Here is an 18,333-nt window from a genome sequence, read left to right on the forward strand (position 1 = left end):
TGGGAAAAAATATTTGCAAACTATGCAACAGATAAAGGGTTGATAACCAGAATCTACAAAGAGATCAAGAAACTCCACAACAACAAAACAAACAACCCACTTAAGAGAGGGAATGGGAAAGGGGAGGGTTGCGGGTGGGAGGGACGTTATGGGGGGAAGCCATTGTAATCCATAAGCTGTACTTTGGAAATTTATATTCATTAAATAAAAGTTAAAAAAAAAAGAGATGGGCCACGGACCTCAATAGACATTTTTCAAAAGAGGAAATCCAAATGGCCAACAGGCACATGAAAAAATGTTCAAGATCACTAGCAATTAGGAAAATGCAAATCAAAGCCACACTGAGGTTTCACCTCACCCTGGTAAGAATGGCTCACATACAGAAATCTACCAACAATAGATGCTGGCGAGGATGTGGGGAAAAAGGGACACTAACCCACTGTTGGTGGGAATGCAAACTGGTAAAGCCACTATGGAAGTCAGTTTGGAGATTGCTCAGAAACCTGAATATAACCCTACCATACAACCCAGCCATCCCACTCCTTGGAATTTACCCAAAGGAAATTAAATTGGCCAAATAAAAAGCAGTCTGCACCTTAATGTTTATTGCAACTCAATTCACAATAGCTAAGACATGGGATCAACCTAAATGCCCATCAACAGTAGACTGGATAAAGAAATTATGGGATGTGTACCTATAGAATACCATACAGCAGTAAACAAAAATGAAATCTGGTCATTTGCAACAAAATGGAGCAATGTTGAAAACATCATGCAGAGTGAAATAAGCCATTTCCAAAGGGATAAATATCATATGTTCTGCTTGATCAGTGAAAACTAACTGAGCACCAAAAAGGAAACCTGTTGAAGTGAAATGGACACTATGAGGAACAGATATCTTTTTTACACTGTCCCCAGTATAAAACTGTTGTGTCGTGGTAAGTTCAAGATTGTGCTTATGTGTTAAGTGTGCTTGTGTTTGAATGTGAGTGTATGTTACTATGTGTTTAATCCTTTTTGAGAATGCTGTATGGTATGCAGAAAGTTGCAGAAATGCCAACCAAGTAAGGAGCAGGTTCCTTCCATGCTTCCCTGTTCACTTTTCTATTTGCTTCTTATTCCTTCAGTGACAGAGCTGTTCCCACTCCATTGGCTTAGATTTCTCAGATGTAGCCCTGGGCATCTTGGAATGAATCACAACATGGGGACTCCACATCCCATCCTACCTACATGCATGGAGAGGGCACAGGTGTCCTGAGACACTGAGAGTCTCATCTGGGGTTGATATTAGGATTAAGAGGTCACTCTGGGTGTCAGCATTGATAAAACCATTGTTAAAATGTACATAGTAGTGAATCCATGTGTGTCTGAGATGTGCCACCATAAACAGACTGTGTCTCACCACATGTCAATAACTGAGCCCCAACAGACTGAAGGCGTTACATTCCTGAAAGTAACAAGAAGAAAGGGATTTATCTTCCCTGAGTTTATTGCTTGAATCCTGAAGGTTCTTCTCCAGGAACCACACAGAAACTGCATTAATTCTTGGCTTAACATACCTGTGCAGTATGTGTTTTAGTAAACAAGATATCTTGTCTCTGCACCCTTGGTGGTGGTAACAGTGGAGTGTGCTTCTGACTCACTGCAGAGAAACACATACTCAAGTGTTCAGAAGAGGGTGAGGCAAGGAGCTGTTGGTTTAGGTGGAGCTTGTCTGTCCTTGTCAGCGACTGTTGGAATTTAATGCTTATCAACTCAGCATGTTGCCATGCTCTGGAGGTAACTGATAATGGGGCCAGCAACCTCTGAGGCATAAGATTACTGTGTGATCTCTCCTAGTCTGTGTACTCATATTGTTCTGTGCTTTCTCAATATTTCATTGAATAAATTTATCTGTTTTTATTTTGTATATTATTAACCAAGATGCCTAATTGGACATTTTGTGGAAAACCTTTAAATCGTGAATCTTCTGGTTAAGTGGCAGCTATTGATTATACCCTGTCAGATTTATGGAGACAGAGTTTGATTATTTGAAAGGGAATTAATCTCTCATCTCAAGGATGCTGTGTGGGAGACAGTGAGGATCTGCCTTGTTCATTATCTCAAGGTGAGAGGCTTTAGCCCATGCCACAAAGAGGAGGCCAGGCTTTGCTCTCTTCCTACTGTTCCCAGGTAAAAAAGTGTCTGGCCACCATTATGTGCAGACCTGCCAGCACTCATATGTTTGTCATGCTCTAAAATTGCATATGCTTTAATCCCATTTAGTGAATATGAGCCAGATGATTAATTTTTTCTGGAGTCTGAATCAAACTCCAGCCTCAATACTGTGAATTTACTTCCCTGATGGAAGTTATGTTGTTATTTGCCTAATAGGAATTATTTTATGTTGATATACCACACTTCTTTACCCAATATTTGACCTTTGATTTGGTATTCATTTCGTGCAACTGTAAGTAGCACTGTAATGATCAATTTTATTTAATAAACTGCATGTTTCTCTGAGATGCTGGGGGTACAAAAATGAATAATGAGATAAAGTCTTTTATCAAGATTTTTTAAATACTTACCTAATCATGGCTGATAAACCTGTAGGTGTTCAGCACCCTCTCACAAAAACTGCACTCTTTTTTAATGTCTCCACATCCTTCATTCCTTCTCTCCAACTGTGTACCACCCATCTGTTTTATGTCTCTAAGGATCAGCCTGTTATGGCCCCTTCATGTGAATTAATTCATATCCTTTGTGGTCTTTTGTGACTGACATCTTGCAGTGCACCATGTTTTCCTGTTTTATCCACGTTGTGGCCTGCAGCAACATTTAGTATACCTTTCTCAAAATATCTTAATATCTATACTACCTTGGTGTCAGACATTCTTATTTACTCAAAATAACTCTGCATACCATGTCCTGTACTTAACAACTGACAAATTTGCCTTCAGAATAAAAAGAACTAAGCTAGTCAACTTTCAGCTGATACCAAATGCTATAAATAACCCAAGGTGAGTGCAGAATGACCTTCACAGTGAAAATTATACTACTAAGGCCAAATATTTAAAAGAAAAAAAGTTTATTCAAAGGTTTTATTTTATCATTCAAATAAATAAATTTAATTTGGACACATGCCAGCTGCATGATTTCTTTGTAAGGTCAACTTCATTTTTAACAAGTTCGTCCTCTATATGATCTGAAAATCTCCTTGGGTTAAGTGTGCATAGAATGCTAACTTTTACCTAGAGGACAAAATTAAATTTCAAATTCCACATATAAGAACAGCATGTACAACACTGTGTAACACAATAAATACCATTCAGTTAAAAATAAAGCACTGCCAATTAGAAACTTTTTGAATGTGTATTATATAATATTGAGGAAAAGGATAAATGACAAACTCTTTAGTTAAGCTCAATACAGAAACATAATATCCAGTGCAAAACAACTAAATGTATGATTGGATGAATATATTGAGTCCCACGTAACTTATTAACTGTTACGAATTTTCTTAGCATTCAAATTATGGAATAAATGTAATAAGTTATAAAAGTTCAAAAGAATTCCAAGAGAAGAATAAAAAAGAAATTCATAGTGAGAAAATAGAACATCCACTCTCATACACATAGAATGTGACAGTTCATAAATTCTAAGAAATCATTTTTTCACTTAAGATATAGGCTGTTATTATAGAGTAAATTGAAATTATGTTATAGCAAAGATTAAAGACAAAAGAGAAAGAAAGGGGGGAATTGAAGGATGGAAGTGTGTTTATTTTCTTAGGACTGTATCTATGAAATATATGAAATCCATTCTCTATTTTAATATCAATTTTTAAGAAGATATATAGAAAAGAGGAGGGAACATGCAATTGTAAAATATGAAATCACAAATATGAATTCAATAGAGAACAAATAAATGGAAACTAAGCAAAAATCCTCAATTATCTGACAAACAGAGTTCAGGAGTCAACTCTTTACATTTCAAAGAAAACAAAATGTTAAATCTGATTTGAGCATAGCAAGATATTAGAATAGAAAATTAAAGTGAAGGCCAGGGACAAATGGCTCAGGTGGACCTGGCCGAGGAGGAGAATGTTTTAAAATTTCGGACAACTGATGAATCAGGTTGTGTTCTTCCTGCTCCAGAAATTACTGAAAACAGAAATGCTTGCTCCTGGGTATTGTCCATAGGTTGGGACACATCGAAGCTTTCCTACATGGTTCATGAAAGTGAGTGTGATCATTGACACAGTTTGCTTCAGAGGAGTCCAAAGGCCATTCCATGATCTTCTAGAGCCCTTGGAACCTCACTCCCATCTCCTCCATGTGCCAGAAGTGTGGCACCACTGAATAGAAGCCTGAGTCTGACCTTTGGTGCTTCAAGGCTTGGCTGTGTTGCTGCTCTGAATTCCATGGTTTCACCCTTCTCCGTGATGCAGCCCCTCTCTTTAGGTGGATGTGGAAGAATTACCAATATGTGCTGGCCTTATGCTTTGCCATCCAGGAGATCAGTATTGTCCTTCATCTTCTCCCAACCTGATCCTGGATTTCAAATTCTTCAATGCCTTTGCCAATGAAGAATACACCATATTAAACCTAGTGTATTTGTTGGTTGGGATGAATCTGTCTTTTCCTAGCTAAAGCTGCCATAAACAAGACAGACATATTGCCATCATTGCTGGAACCACATCAGCATTGTCTGTTGAACAACTTTTGGAACTTTACAAAACCAAACAGGTAAATGAATTGTAAATATGGAGAGCTTTTAGAATGCTTTTGGAGCTCTACAAAACCAAACAGGTAAAGAGTTGTAAATTTGGAGAGCAATAGTTGAATCTCCCTCAACAGCATTCTCTCACCTCTGAAAAATGGAAATGGGGCACCTGAGTATACATATCACACCACAGTATAAGAGAGATCCCATGGATTTCCCGGGGATGTGAGATTATTAACAGGGGAAATAGAAAGGAGAAATGGAATTAGCAATGCATTTAGATAGCTTTCTTAAGATTCCTGTCAGGACCTGTGTAACATTCCCCACCTGCTGGAAGCATTGAATGTCTAATAGTCTCCCTCTTTGCCTCATAAATAATGTCCACAGCACAAAGACGTGTCCCATCCTAGAACAGCACTGTCTCAGGTGGCATACAGAGTCCTAGAACTGTTGTATGTGGGGATATATTTCTGGGTTATCTTTGGGAAAACACCGAGGGTGACAGTGAAGAAATGTTTTTAAAAAGACTTCTATATTTATTTATCTAAAAGGCAAAGCAATGGAGAAAGAAGGAAGGGCACATAAACATACACAAGGTGATGAGGTAGATCTCCTATGCGAAGGATCCCTCCCCAAATGCCCACAAGAACTAGATCTGGGCCAGTGTCATGGCTCAATAGGCTAATCCTCCTCCTTGAGACGCCAGCACACTGGGTTCTAGTCCCGGTTGGGGCGCTGGATTCTTTCCTGGTTGCCCCTCTTCCAGGCCAGCTCTCTGCTGTGGCCCGGGAGTGCAGTGGAGGATGGCCCAAGTGCTTGGGCCCTGCACCCCATGGGAGACCAGGATAAGTACCTGGCTCCTGCCATTGGATCAGCATGGTGCACCGGCCACAGCACGCCAGCCGCAGCAGCCGTTGGAGGGTGAACCAACGGCAAAGGAAGACTTTTCTCTCTGTCTCTCTCTCTCACTGTCCACTCTGCCTGTCAAAAAAAATGAACTACATCTGAGCCAGCCATGAGACAGCAGCTGGGATCTCTCTCCAGTTATACCACATGGCAGGAAGGGTACCTAGTACTTGTGCCATATATTGCTAATGCCTAGAGCAAAGCAAAAGACAAAGCAATGGAGAAAGAAGGGAAGGCACATAAACATACATACAGTGGTGGGGTGGATCTACTATCCACAGGATCATTTCCCAAATGCCCACAAGAGCTAGATCTGAGCCAGTCAGCAGCCAGCAGCCAGCAGCCAGGATCTCATCCAGTCATACCACACGGCAGAAAGCATGCCTAGTACTTGTGTCATACATTGTTGATGCCTAGGGCACATTGGCAGGCAAGCATATCTGAAGCAAATTAGCCAGGACTTTAACTGGCACCTTGAAATGGGAGACTGGTGTCATAATTTGTAGTCTAACACACAGTACCACAATACTGGCTCCACCGTGAGTGTTCAGACTCATATCCAGTTATACTGGAGATCAACCAACCATAATTAGTCACAAGCACAAAGGTTGATTTTTCCCAGCATTTCCAGTGGTGATGCCACATACCAATATGCATATCAGACATGTGGATGTTTATTCCAATCTTTGGGATACAGGAAAGCAGCTGGGCAGACATGGAGTTCCTATATTACAAGCTCTGCAGGTTTGCTTACAAAATTTCTGACTTGATGTTGTGCTGAGTATGCCACAGAGATATGCACAGCCAGCAAGTCTTTCCACATGAATGCCATGACCCAATGACTTGAGTCATTATCACGGCCTTAACATGTCTGTACCAGCATCTCAAAAATAATTCCCCAGGGACTCACCACACAATCAACAATCAGGACATGTGCCTGCCATACATATTCCACGTGGTGAGCAGAAGATTGTGGATTGGAAAAATTATTTTGCCCCAGAAAAAAGAGGATTGGTGATTGTATTCTTGGAGACAATGCAGGATTCCTGCGATAATCAATGCGCTCCAGATACCAAGATCAACACAGTAGAGATTTCTGTCTCAGAGTTAATTACATTGGTGGCTGCTGGAGGAGGTGACTCTGCTCCACCAGTCACCCTGGGCAAGGATGTAGGAAAGACCACGGGTTGGGTGGAGCAGAATCCAGAGTTACTTCTTCCTAAGTCCCCACTGCAGGACATGAACAGCATACAAAAACTGACAGATTTTTTTTAAAGCTACGAATGAGGAGTCACATTTATTAACCTAAAGCAACGGGCATGCAAAGCATGGTCTTCTCTGTGGCTAGGATAGGATGATTTTTCATCTCTACTGCACTCTTTCTTTTCACACAATAGTAACCTAATTAAAGCCCACCTTGGGATATCTTTTTTTCACTCACTTACAAGAGAGATAACGCAAAACTCACTAGGCTCACTAGGCTAATTCTTTGACTGCGGCGCCAGCACCCTGGGTTCTAGTCCCGGTTGGGGCACAAGATTCTGTCCCAGTTGCTCCTCTTCCTGTCCAGTTCTCTGCTGTGGCCCAGGAAGGCAGTGGAGGACAGCCCAGGTCCTTGGGCCCCGCACCCGATGGGAGACCAGGAGGAAGCACCTGGATCCTGGCCTTGGATCAGCACGGTGTGCCAGCTGTGGAGGCCATTGGGGGTGAACCAATGGAAAAAGAAGACCTTTCTCTCTGTCTGTCTCTCTCACTGTCTAACTCTGCCTGTCAAAATTTTTTTTTAAAAAGAATCTAAAAAAATATTTGATCATATTTTTCTTTGTTTTCAGCTCACCTATGGCCCTTTTTATCCCATGGTAAATGATAAGGACAGTTTTCCTCACTCTATCAGATGGTCACCAGTCACAGCTCTGTGGGCCACAGAATGATCTCCTTGTTGCTACATTTTGACTGGACTTGGTTGGTGCTTTTTGTGTCTAATGACATGAAGGGAGAGCTGTTCCTTCAGTACTTTGAAGCAGAGGTGCTGAAGAAAGATGTCTGTGTGGCTGGCCTTTACAGTTAAGCTCCCTGTCACAAAGAAGTTGTATGGAGATAGTGATCTTACTATCATGAGTAGCATCAGAGCCTCATCTGCAAATGTATATACACTCCATGGTGATGTAAGGGGACTTATCAGTGTGGACATATCATTGCAGTCCTTTGTAACCATGAGGAAGGTGTGGATCATGACATAAAAGTGGGATCTTGTTATGTCTGAGACAAACTACATACTGAACTCTTTGCATGGAGGCTTCTATTTTCACCCAACAAGGAGAAATCCCTGGCCTCAAACATTTTCTCAAGATGGTAAACCCTACCTACTACCCAGAAGACTTTTACTTCAGTAAATTATGGCTTTTCCATCTGAACTTCTCACTTATAGGATCATTGTGTTGACATGTTGGAACCTGCACACCAAATACTTCCTTAAAGTTTCTTCCCGGAAGTATTGACCTGCTGATCATACCTGACTCCAGCTATTTAGTCTACAATGCTGTCTACAGAGTGGCCCACATCCTCCATAAAATGCTTTTGTAGAAAGTAGAAATAGGATCTCCAGGAGAAGAAGCCCAGCCTATGATTCTTCCCTGGCATGTAAACCTCCCCTTGAACAGAAGAGGCAATGACAACTTGATGGAATCTAGAGATGTTTTATTGACCTACAGCATCATGACCTTGTTCTCATTTCAAGGTCAGAGAGATTAGGTACAACAGAAGATGGGTTGTTTCCATTGGTTAATGGTTTATCTGTGATTGATGGCTTTGGCTGAAATTTGTCACTGTAGATTGTGAGTGTTTAATTTCTAATCAGAAATTGTATCAGAAAAGTTTCTAATGTAGGCTGAACTGCTGCAAACTATCTAATGCAACACATAAAATTAAAAGATAAAATGTTGTCATGCGAAAATATTCTTTGGAATTTATTCCAAGCCAAAAAAGACATATTGACCAATTATTTTTAATTTCTATAAATTTTTCATTTGTAAAATTTAACAATTTTAACATCCTGACACATGTACATCACATGTGGATATTTTATATATATACGTATATACAGTTTTTTTTTTTTTCTGGAATAGGGATATCAATATAACAAGGTGAGGGATTGATGACAATCTTGCTAATACAGGGAGAGAAGGGTATATGTCACTGAAGTGTACATTGTATGGTTCAGTGAAACAACATACCAAATGCTAGGCTATCATGACAATTTTTATACTCTGTATATTAACTCCCATAAATCAGAAAAACATGATATTTACCTTTCTTGGCCTGGAGTCTATCACGGAGTCTACTGATCTTCAGTTCCACGTATTTTCTTGCAAATTTTGATAAAATCTGGAAACATTGTAATTGATCTATAATTCAGTATAAGCTCTGGCCTAAGCCCTTGCTGAGATAAGATACTTTTTGTGAAAATAGAAATGGATTCCACATAATATCCTAAAAACAATAGGCTACGGATTGGAAATGAAGCATGCTAGACAAACTGTCCTTAGAAAATCTGTAGCAATCAGGAAGCAGGGACTGTAGTCAATTTCTTAAATGTGAGACTAGTGAGGATACACGTGTGCACAGGATATGCCCTCTGGGTTAAAAATGGATTTGTCTGGATTTTAACCTTGGCTTACATGAGTCCATTCTCCATATATAGAATGTATTTAGGACTTTATTTTTGCATGTGAAAAAGATAAATACATTAAAAAATTTGTAGAATAATAATAATAATAAATGAATGAAATGTGAGGAAAAGTAAAATATATATGTAAAAATTAACATCAGAAAGTTTATTTCATAATCTAATTGCAATTTACTCATGAGAAGTTTATTTTATAAACTACATGATTGGAGTCAAACCTTAGGAAAGGAAATTAATCTTTTAAGAAGGTTCCCATAGATATAATTAATGAATTATTTATAAATTTTGTCCTCTACATTATTTAAGAATTAAATGATAGTGCTTAAAGAGAACTTATTTGTAGGCTGGCGCCGTGGCTCACTAGGCTAATCCTCCGCCTTGCGGCACCGGCACACCGCGTTCAAGTCCCGGTCAGGGCGCCGGATTCTGTCCTGGTTGCCCCTCTTCCAGGCCAGCTCTCTGCTGTGGCCCGGGAGTGCAATGGTGGATGGCCCAAGTACTTGGGCCCTGCACCCCATGGGAGACCAGGATAAGTACCTGGCTCCTGCCATTGGATCAGCGTGGTGCACCGGCCGCGGCGGCCATTGGAGGGTGAACCAACGGCAAAAGGAAGACCTTTCTCTCTGTCTCTCTCTCTCACTGTCCACTTTGTCTGTCAAAAAATAAAAATAAATAAAAAAAGAGAACTTATTTGTATTCCATAGCAGGTGCGTTGCGATCCAGAACGTCAAAGGTTAACACATAATAGAAAAAATATAATAAGCTTTTGTAGATTTGAAATTTTGTCTTTGGTTATACAGTACTACCTGTTATGCCAAAGATAGTCACAGTCTTCACAATAAGTAACCCAAAGCCAAAGAGAGAGAGAACATCTTGTACTATATTCAACCTGTGTTAAGGTATAGGAATGCCTTAAAAGGCATAATGTATATTGTTGATATACATAAAGTATGTATTTTATAAATATGGACCTCTGAGATATTACCAGTGGTCTTGTATCTCTTAATGGAAAATATGTCTTATGAAACAATCATGCATAAATCTCTAATTTTTCCCCAACCAAAATACACCAACCATCACCTGTATTTTGAACTTTATGAAGAACTTATGTATAAACACACCTGTGATATATCACAATAGCTAACAAGTTATTTCAGTAGCCATCTATGTGGTGCCTAACTGGTAACAGTAGAGTTTGCTTCCATAAAGCCTCAACCTAACTTTCATGGCCAAGGCTGCAATAGAACCTATGCTGCAGTCAAACTCTGGACCACAAACTATAGTTTTCTGATTGGGTACAATCATCTTTAATGTTTTGTTGAGGGAGCAGAGGAGTACCTGAACCAAGGAAATGTTTAACCATCCAAAGAAAACTAATATTCTACCAAATGGAAAAACTGAATGCAAAAGACAACAAAGAGGGCTTGTTTAGAGCATGTGATTTCCCACAACTAACTTGGATGTGCTCCCTATTTCCAATTATGCCTGTCCTCCAGCTTCATCCATTTCTGAGGAAAATCTAATTTACAATGGTGCTAGAGACAACGTACTCTTCCATGAAACAGGAAACCTCATGGCGCATTACGATATCCAGAACCTTGTGTATTTTCGTAGTGGCCTTCTTTTGCTTAATAAATTGGAGAGTTTTCTTCCAAGAATCCACATGAACAAAGCCTATTTTACAATGAGGAGGTGATAGAATGGCCTGTTGCATTCAAAGTGGCATGATTTTCTTTTGATATGAGATACCCACAGAGAGATCTGTGAATAGTCTTGTGAGATTAAGTGAGAAGTGATCAGGTTCCTCTCTAACACTTGGGAAATAGGGTTGGTGAAATGGGAATGGTAATTGTTGAAATGCTGAAATGGATGTCTAGGTATTAGCCACAGGTACAGGAGGAGGGGCTATAATCGTGACCTTCAATTGAAGGCAAAGGTGTTATGTAGTGAGGAAGGATCTACTGACACCCTTCACAGTGGATGATAATATACCAAAACATGACCAGTGCTTCTCTTTTTTCCTTCAGACTCCTCCATCTGTATGTTGCAAGAGGTGTGGTCCAAGATTTTGGAAAAAGTCACAGGAAAGAAGACCTATCTGCTACTATACTTGTGTTTTTTGTCCAGAGAAAGAAATTGCCAATCAGACAGGTAGAAAATTTCTAATCCATAACCTTACTGTCCCAATATTTATCTACTAAAGGGAAACCAAAGAGATTTATAGTGAGTATCTAGTGCATCATTGTTCTCAATGCACGCATGTACACATTCATTCAATATATCCTTTTATGATCACTACAGCTATTTCTTTGTGTTTAAGTTGTCTGGTGGTGTTCATTCTAGTAATATTAACTGTAGCACTGATTCTAAAAGATATCACAGCGTGTTAGATAAGTCATCATCTGAAATTTGCTGATGGAACATGCTATATTCCATGTAAGAAATGCAGGATGTATGATCATCAAGGCTTTCTATTGGTGCCTTTAATCTTGAAGCCAATTCATCTTTACAAACAGATGATAAGTACAGAGCTCGTGCTTGTATGTCAACATGGCCATACTGTGTTCCTTCCTCCACTGTCTTTAATGTTGTGCACAGCATTAAGGATGTCTAGTACCACATGTACATTTAGATTTATAGAATTTATTAAAGGAAAGGTGCAAGGCGAAGTATGAACATTATTCATAATAAAATATACAGTTTGGTATACTCATAAAAACTTTTGAAAAAGACAAACATAAAAGGAATTACCTATAAAAACATGTACTAAGAATGCAAAAAATATGCTAGGTCTCATTGAGAAATACTTCTGTTTTCTTTTTCAAAATATGAGAAATAGACCTTGTAATGATTTGGTTGCCTCTAAAAGGGCTTCCTTTGTGTTAGCAGTTGCAGCCATTTGGTTTTAATTGTTTCCTAGAGGAAATAGTTTTGTCCATGAAGAAAACAACAGAACAAAGAGTTAGCCTATGCATGAAGGTTTTACAAAAATTTAATAACAAGTAAAAAGAATTAAAAATCATATGCCTGAAGAATGTTGTACAACAATACTTGCTTGAATGTACAAACACTCTAGAAAGTATCTGAGATTGAAGCCAGAGCCCCTCATGACCCCAAGAGGAGGAATGTGTACATCAAAATAAGAATGCCAGGAAGACTGACTCTAAATTACATTAGGATCTTGTATGGTTGAAGATGTATCATCTACAAAATCTAACTCAAACCCTTATGACAAGTGCAGCCAAACCCCAATAACATCCTCTGCATTTAACTGAAACAAAGATATGCCCATTCACTGACTTGTCTCTGTGACTTGTTTCTGGCTGTACTGGCACCAAAATGTTATTTCAACAGAGACAACATGGTGTCCAGAGCTGAAGTTGTCCCTCACCTACCATAAGAACAGTAGGGTAACAAGCTATGCTTTCATTAAAATTAGTGAAAAGTTCAAACAAAACAAAAAAATTTCTCAGAGTTTGAGAATGATATTCTGCTATACCTGACCTGTGATTATTTTAAAATTTATTATGTATAAATGAAATGGACACTTTTATTTGGTTATTGTTTATACCCTTTGCCTACATTCCCACTGAATAATAGTCTTATTGCTTTTACTTGTTGAACTCTTTATTTGTTGGCGTTTTAAGCCTTTGACTATAATGTAAATTAAAAATATGATATTTCAAAAATCAAAAAGGAAGGAGGGAAGGAATAGTGGAAGGAAAAGGAATGAAAGAAAAAAATGAAAAGAGAAAAAAAGAAAGGAAGGGAGGCAGAGATGGAAGGAGGGAGAGGTGAAATGGATGAAGGGAATTATCTTAAAATTGTAACAATGAATGGAATGGAATCTCTTGTACTTCTATTAATAGAAAAATAACGTGAGAATTGGTGAGAATTGTATTACAGTAATTTTCATGCACTTGCTGTGTCCCTGAGAGTGTAATGTATTGACAAATTCATTTGGAAATTAATATAAACTATTTACTAGAAAAACATCTAAATACTCCATCAATAACTTGATAAAATATCAGTTACACCCATATTTCTTTATTTTAAAAACAGGTCCATTCAAATCTAAATGTTGATAATTCAATGAAATGCACCTCAAGATTACATTTAAAAATTGACAAAAGGATTCCCATGGAAATGAATATAGAGAATGAGAAAAGACTTGTTTCGCCAGATATCAAGTAGTATGCAGTCAGAAAATGCTAGCATGTTGGCTGTAAGGTTATCTTAGGAGTTTTGGGTTTTTTTTTCTGTGTCTGAGCCTCAGCAATACAGGATGTGACGTGAGGCTGACTTAGGGAACAGAACAGAGAAAGGCTGGGAAGCATTCATGCCCATACGAACACTGAAGTGTCACAGGATGAGTCAACCTAGACCCATCTGCTGAAGGTGCTATTTGAATGAGTTTTTTCCAATCTATAAATGGGCATCCTCCCTCATCAGCAATGCAGAAACTAGATCGGGTGGGCCCTGGTATACATCACATGCTCCAAGTGGCATTGCAGTGTTGAACATTTTCCACAACAGGAAGAAATTCCGAATTTCTGCGAAGTAAATATTCAGTCCTTTTCCTTACTCAGAGGCAAAACAGTACATCCAGTGTGCTGATCATGGGTACCCAAATTAGGAAAGAAGTTGCTGCCTCCCTAAACTGGTGATCTTCTTAGCCTTTGAGGAATCCCTGGGGATGGCTCTGGCCTGCATGGCTCTGTGCTTCTGTGTACTCACAGCTGTGGTCCTCTGGGTCTTTGTGAAACAACAAAACACTCCCATTGTCAAGGCCAATAACCGGTCCCTCAGCTGCATCCTGATCATACCCTCCTCCTGTGCTTCCTCTGCTCCTTACTCTTCATTGGTCATCCCAACACAGCAACCTGCCTCCTCCAACAAATGGAATTTGGCCTTGGCTTCACAGTGGCTGTTTCTGCTGTGCTGGCCAAACCATCACTGTGATTCTGGCCTTCAAGGTTACAAAACCTGGAAGAACTATCAGGCGATTGCTGGAATCAGGAGCTTCAAACGCTGTTGTTCCCATCTGCTTCCTGATCCAACTGGCTTTCTGTGGCATCTGGTTGGGAATCTCTCCTCCTCTTATTGAAACAGATGCACACTCTGAGCATGGCCACATCATCCTGATATGCAAACAAGGGCTCGGCCACTGTCTTCTACTGTGTCCTGTGCTACCTGGGCTCCTTGGACCTGGCAAGACTCACTGTGGCTTTCCTAGCCAGGAATCTGCCTGACATGTTCAATGAAGCCAAGTTCTTGACTTTCAGCATCCTGGTGTTCTGCAGTATCTGGGTGAGCTTCCTGCTTGTATACCACAGCACTAAGGGGAATGTCCTGGTGGCCGTGGAGGTCTTCTCGATTTTGGCCTCCAGTGCAGGGCTCCTGGGCTGCATCTTTGTCCCCATGTCCTATATTATTCTCATATGACCTGAGAAGAACTCCTTGAATGATTTAAAGCAAAAAAAAAGCAAGTTCTAAATGATTCTAAAATTTTTCCACTTGGTTTGCTATCACATATTCAGAGAACAGAACTAAAATCCAGACTGAAGTAGCATTCCAGAAATATGAGAGAACTAAAATTGACTTTTCCTTTAAAAACTAGTTGTGGATTGGATTTTTAGCCTAGCAATCTGAGGGCATGGCATCAATTTCTGGCTCTGGCTCTAGGTCTGGCTTTGGCTCCTGATCTGGATTTCTGACTCCAGGGGCCCCTGGAAGGAAGTCGTGAATCCTCATGTAACTTGGTCCTGGCCACCCGTGTGAAAATCTAGGACCTGACTCCCTGCTGTTTGTTGTAGCCTCAGCCCAGGCACAGGCATTGGGGGTGTAGAGGTGTAATGCATTGAATGGGAGGTCTCTCTGTCTCCATCTGTAACCTTCTGTTTCTCTTTCTCTCAGAGTTTGTAATGGAGTTTAGAGAAAAATTTTATATTGAGTAAAAATTAATTATGGTGCAAATGCCAATCAAGGCTACAACAACAATGCTACTTTATATTAAATGGCTATCCCTAAAATGATGAAGACTGAATTAATTTCTATTTATTTATCAATGTTCAGACAATGTAAGTGTTCATATTTTCTATGACATCTAATATACATGCTTTATATTATGCTTGGTCTGACTATTGAGTGCTTGTCAACTAATATGAATTTGAAAGTGAGATCTTATTGCCTAAACTGAGAATAAACTTTCTTGCACGTTTTAGGATCTTTCCCTTATGTTTCACTGTGGTGAGTTTGATTACAATGTGTCGTGGTGAGGATCTCTTTTGGTCATGTTTATAAGGGGTTCTATGAGCTTCCTGTACTAGGATGTCTCTGTTTTCCAAACCTGGGAAAATTTCTGCTAGCATCTCACTAAAAGGCCTTCTAATCCTTTCTCTATCTCCATGCCTTCAGGAACTCCTAGAACCCAAATGTTGGTTTTTTTTAATAGTATCCTGAAGATTCCCAATAATATTTTTTAGATTTCTAATTTCCTGTTCTTTTCTTTGGTTTGTATACTTTCCTGTGCTCTGTCTTCTAAGTCTGATATTCTCTCTTCTGCTTCAGTGATTCTGTTTTTAAGGCTCTCTAATGTGTTTGTCATTTAATCTATTGAATTCATTTCATTTTGATTTCTCTTCACTATCACAATTTCATGTTCTACTAGTTGTTTCATTTCATTTTGATTCCTTCTTATGATTTCATTTTCACAAGAGAGATTTTCTATCCTGTCCAGTAAGGATTTCTGTAGTTCAAGAATTTCCTTTTGAGAACTTCTTAATGTTATTATAAATTTTTTGAAATCCATATCTTGCATTTCTTCTATCTCTTCGTCTTCATAATCTTGAATTGGGGTGTCTTTTTCATTTGGGGGTGTCATAATGTCTTCCTTGTTCTTGTTTCCTCCGTTTCTGCATTTGTTGCTTGGCATTGTGAAGATATTCTTTGGTTTCTTCTTTTTTTTTCCTTGCTGGTGGTTTTTCTCATTACACTATGACTCTAGATTAAGTGGGCTGTCTGCTTTTGATGGATTCTTAGAGGCTAGTGATGGATGTGGCCAGAGAGCTCTGTTCAGTTTTTCAGGGTTAAGGGTGTGCCAAAGGTGACACACCCAAGTTAGGCTTGGTAAATCTTCTCTCTCTCTCTCTCTCTCTCTCTCTCTCTTATTTATAAGAGAAGTAATTCTGCCCAGCTGAGCAGAATTGAAGGTAGTCAATGTCTGAGCTCCAGCCCCTGTGGGTATAATATTCATCTGCTCTGTCCCAAGGACCACACAAAGGATCTGTTCAGTCCTCAGTGTAAGTGCAAATTCCCCTGCAGTCTCCCACTGGGTTGCCAAGGTTACTGAGTTTGTGTACTCTCCCGAGTACTCACATTTTGGGTACTCTGTTAGATCTCTCACACAACCTCAGTTTTTTTTTCAGTCTCAGTTCATTAGCTCCACACATTCACTAGGTCCTAACCTCCTGTTATTCCTCCCCACCAGAGTCATGTTTTTCTGCTTGGCTGATGGCAAGTGCCACTTTAAGTATGTCCAAAATGGTACCTGCTCTTTGTCTTGCTCACTTTTGTAAGGTGAATGGAGAGAATTGTGTTCATACCTGTCACTTTTATTTATTTATTTATTTATTTTCTCTCCTCTAGTTAGCCTGGTGAACATTTCCCCATGGGGCTTCAAGCCTCATTCCCTCTAGGCTCTTTTTTAGATTATATTTATTTATTTGAGAGGTAGAGTTACAGACTCTGAGAGGGAGAAACAGAATGGTTTTCCTTTTGTTGGTTCACTCCTCAAATGGTCTCAATGGCCAGAGCTGTGCCAATCCAAAACCAGGACCAGGTATTTCTTACAGTCTCCCATGTGGGTTCAGGGGCCCAAGGACTTGGGCCATCTTCTGTTCCTGGCCACAGCAGAGAGTGGCACTAGAACCAGCACCCATATGTGATGCTGGCTCCTCGGGTGGAGGATTAAACTACTGCACCATGGTGCTGGTCCCATTCTTGGAATAAACTTAATCAAGGAAGTCAAAGACCTCTACAATGAGAATTACAAAATCATAGAAATAGAAGAGGCTATAAAAATTGGAAGAATCAATATCATCATAATGTCCATTCTTCCAAAAGCAATATACAGATTCAATATGATACCAATCAAAATACCAGACATCCTTCTCAGATCTGGAAAAAGTGATGCTGAATTTCATAAGGAGGCACAGGAGACCTCAAAGAGCTAAAGCAATCTTGTACAACAAAAACAAAGCTGGAGGCATCACAATTCCAGATTTGAAAACCTACTACAGTGCAGTTACAATCAAAACATTATGGTACTGATACAGAAACAGATGGATAGAACAGTGCAACATTGTTCTATAGAATAGAAATACCTGAAATAAATCCAAACATCTACAACCAACTTATATTTGATCAAGGAGCTAAAACCAATTCCTGGAATAAGGACAGTCTATTCAATAAATGGTGCTGGGAAAACAAGATTTCCACATGCAGAAGTATGATGCAAGACCCCTACCATACTGCTTACAAAAATCCACTCAGAATGTATTAAAGATCTAAATTGAGGACCTGACATCATCAAATTATTAGAGAACACCTGTGAAAGCCTGCAAGATACAGGCACAGGTAAAGACTTCTTTGAAAAGACCCCAGAGGCACAGGCAGTCAAAGCCAGAATAAACAATTGGGATTACATCAAATTGAGAAGTTTTTGTACTGCAAAACAAACAGTTAAGAAAGTGAAGAGGATGGGGGGAAATATTTCCAATTATGCAACTGATAAAAGGTTAATAACCAGAATCTACACAGAAATCAAGAAATTCATAACATAACAAAGAACCCACTTAATAGATGGGTCAAGGACCTAAATAGATACTTTTCAAAGAGGAAATTCACATGGCCAACAGTCACATGAAAAAATATTCAGGATCACTAGCTATCAGGGAAATGCAAATCAAAACCACAATGAGGTTTCCCCTCAACCCGGTTAGAATGGCTCACATACAGAAATCTACCAACAACAGATG

At 39.3% G+C, this 18,333-nt stretch overlaps 1 long non-coding RNA gene across 2 annotated transcripts in view; it reads right to left on the minus strand.

Annotated features, from left to right (window-relative positions):
- Positions 1-345: 345 nt before the first annotated feature.
- The window catches only part of LOC103345518 (LINE-1 retrotransposable element ORF1 protein), a 73,905-nt gene continuing 55,917 nt past the window's right edge, over positions 346-18,333 (minus strand). The window contains exons 4-5 of one of the 2 annotated variants that reach the window (XR_011385098.1): positions 8,919-8,994; positions 346-4,555 (exon numbers count right to left, since the gene is read on the minus strand). This is a non-coding gene — a long non-coding RNA (LINE-1 retrotransposable element ORF1 protein). The remainder of the gene's footprint in view (positions 4,556-8,918; positions 8,995-18,333) is intronic. The other variant, XR_011385100.1, reaches the window with a different exon arrangement.

The sequence above is a fragment of the Oryctolagus cuniculus genome, chromosome 21 (assembly GCF_964237555.1).
Source record: "Oryctolagus cuniculus chromosome 21, mOryCun1.1, whole genome shotgun sequence".
Lineage (NCBI taxonomy): Eukaryota > Metazoa > Chordata > Mammalia > Lagomorpha > Leporidae > Oryctolagus > Oryctolagus cuniculus.